At 48.3% G+C, this 3157-nt stretch overlaps 1 protein-coding gene across 2 annotated transcripts in view; it reads right to left on the bottom strand.

Moving 5' to 3' along the window:
* dub (duboraya) overlaps positions 1–3157 on the bottom strand; it is an 8181-nt gene that overhangs the window by 4590 nt on the left and 434 nt on the right. The gene's annotated exons all lie outside the window — the stretch shown is intronic.

Genomic DNA, 3157 nt, shown 5'->3' with positions numbered 1-3157 from the left:
TGTCAGCTCGTTCGCTCAGAGCTGTTTCTTCTACAACAGATGAAACCGAAGTGGAGATGTTTGTTCATATGTAGCACGTTTCTACTCTGTCTGAACACACCTTTATTTCTCTACGTGAGCTCTGTCTATCACATGGATGCACGTGGAGCAGCTTGGGGTTAGTATGTTGCCAGCATGCAGACTGGGATCAAACCACCAACCTCCTGAGTACCAGTTGACACGCTCTACCACCTGAGCTACAGCCACGTCCATGAAGCCCAAACCAAACACCTCAGACGAGCTGTCAGCCGATGGTCTGAGTGAACTCCTCCGTATGAGTCCAATCTGTCCCACAGCTGAAGCTGGGACCAGATCCAAACTTCAACAGAACGACTGAAAAAGAACGGAGCTGCTGCAGAGCTCAGAGAGCCGTGCATGAATGAATGCTGCAAGCCTTAAAGTGGGCGTGGTTTCTTGGTCACATGGCCCTAAACTTTATTTATGAGCTATGTTTTCAGTTTTAAAGTCACGCTGTCGTCAAACCCTCGTGTTTTGCTGGATAATGTTACTTTGAGACTTTGAGTTGCAGAGATTCAGTTGATGGTTTCGTGTTCCTGCATTAGAGAACGCGCCCACGGTTCTTCAGCTCAGAGGAATGTTAAAAGCTTTAAAAATAAATACACGCCGACATGTGAACAACAAGAAAACACCCACTCTTCACGGACGACGCGTCGATCCTGGCGGTGTTCCATTTGACTGACAGCAACCAACAAAAACACAGCCCTCAAACAGGCAGATGGGACTGCCCGTCCTCACAGAGCTGAAACACACATGGGTCCCCACAAAGGCAGGTATTCAGGGACACACCAACACAGCTGTTGACGCGTGGTTGATCCGGGCTGAAGGCCTCACATTGCTGACATTCAACAGATAATGAAATCACATCGCCTCAAGGACACACACACACACACACACACACACACACACACACACACACACACACACACACACATGCCCTCTCAGAGTCGTGTGCATTGTTTCCATGGTGTGTGTTTGACCCATAAACTGAAGTTAGAAAGTGATGAAAAAAGCAAAACAGCCGTTAAACCACTTCCTCTTTGCTGTTGTGTGTGTGTGTGTCTGTGTGTGTCTGAGTCTGAGTGTGTGCGTGTGTGAGTGTGTGTGTGTCTGAGTGTGTGAGTGTGTGTGTGTGTGTGTTGTGTTGTGTGTGTGTTGTGTGTGTGTGTGTGTCTGTGTGTGTTGTGTGTGTGTGTCTGTGTGTGTGTGCGTGTGTCTCTGTGTGTTTGTGTGTGTCTGTGTGTGTGTCTGTGTGTGCGTGTGTGTGTGTGTGTGTGTGTGTGTGCTGTGTGTGTGTGAGTGTGTGTGTGTGTTGTGTGTGTGTCTGTGTGTGTCTGTGTGTGTGTGTGTGTCTGATGTGCTGTGTGTGTGCATGTGTGTGTGTGTGTGCTGTGTGTGTGTGTTGTGTGTGTGTGTGTGTGTGTGTGTGTGTGTGTAGTCTGTGTGTGTCTGTGTGTGTCTGATGTGTCTGTGTGTTGTGTGGTGTGTGTGTGTGTGTGTGTGTCTGTGTGTGTGTGTCTGTGTGTGTCTGTCTGTGTGTGTGTGTGTGTGTCTGTGTGTGTGTGTGGTGTGTGTGTGTGTGTGTGTTGTGTGTGTCTGTGTGTGTCTGAGTGTGTGTGTGTGTGTGTGTGTGTGTGTGTCTGTGTGTGTGTGTCTGTGTACAGCTATGGGGCCCATTGGCAGTTATTGAACCTTCAGGGCTTCGATGGTCTTCTGACTTCATGCAGAGTCCCAGACGTCCTTTAAGATGAAAGTTTTACATCTTCTGCCAAAACTCTGAGGACTCTTTTCATCGTCCACTCACTGTGACGTCACCACAGGTGTCCTCAACGGTAGTTTCTTGGTGGCTCCCATGTTTTATTCTTTCGCAGCAGGAAGTGACCATATTTGGAAAAGAAGGTGGAGTCCTAAGTTATCGGAGGATTAAGTCACTTTTTGAAGCGGGCGTTAGAGGAGCTGCAGCGTATGTCACTGACTCTGTGGCTCAACGAGTGTTTTACATGTTTCCATACAAACAAAACGTGATTTGACCGTTGTATTCTCACCTGATCACTTATGTTATTGATTCTTTTGATCACAATAGAAGAACCACGTGTACAGTTTGGAGGATTAGTTCTTGCTCAGGGAATGACTCAGCACATAGGATGTGAACTGCAGCGTGCACCGTCACCTTTAGTGTCAGTGGTTACAAACAAATGCTTTGCACCACCAGCCAACATCCAGCTCCACCTCGAGAGCTCTCAGACGTAGAAGTACCAAAAACTGCAGTTCCCCAAACATCCAGCGGGACTCCAGTAATCCTCAGCTCGACAGCATTTAAAGCCTTTCTATTTCTCCCTTTCATAATATCATATTTAAATTTCAGTAAGACTTAAAGCTTGCTTTGTCAGGGGCGTGGCCTCTTTGACTGACAGGTGGATGGAGACACAGGCGGCGGTAGCTGCTAGCTGTCTGCTAGCTTCACCTCAGCTAACTGGACTCTGAATCAGACCTCTATTTGGGCTGTTGGGCGTTTTTAATGATGTCATGGGACCAATAACATGGCTGCTGGGAGGTCACTGTACTAACAGAGCGTACAACAAGCCTGAGCTCCTCGCCACCCTCTCATCTGAATATGGCCACTCCCTGCCCAGAACAACAACAACATGATGGCGGCTAAAATGCTTTCATACACAACATGCAGCTGCACTGGGACCATGTGCAGGTGAAGGTGCTCTGAGCACAGAGTCAGTAATCCAGCCCTGATGTCAGGAAGGCCTACGTGACTCTCCACATCCTGTGAGGACAGAGCAGGCTACGGTTCGTTGTTAACTGATAACTATTTTTAAAGCAGAGATAAGTTCTGGGCCTTCGTGGAATCGTACGAGCTGCAGTTTGCACACGCTCAGTGCACGCCACCTCACCTCACCTGCAGGGTTGTCACTGCGTCAGTAAAGCCAGAATGAGCAGAAATATGTGGACGCCACACTGGCCGCCTGCTCAGAGTCATGGCGAAATTGCAGCAGTTCCTTTTAAAATGTTCACTCTGCAGTGTGCTCGACTTTGATCTGAACTCCACTGTGATGCAGCAGAACACACACACACACACACACACACACAC

Source organism: Haplochromis burtoni, unplaced genomic scaffold (genome assembly GCF_018398535.1).
Source record: "Haplochromis burtoni strain Fernald_Lab_line unplaced genomic scaffold, NCSU_Asbu1 Contig_505, whole genome shotgun sequence".
In the NCBI taxonomy this organism is placed as follows: domain Eukaryota; kingdom Metazoa; phylum Chordata; class Actinopteri; order Cichliformes; family Cichlidae; genus Haplochromis; species Haplochromis burtoni.
The sequence above is the reverse complement of the archived record's forward strand: the minus strand, read 5'-3'. Positions and strand labels throughout refer to the sequence as shown.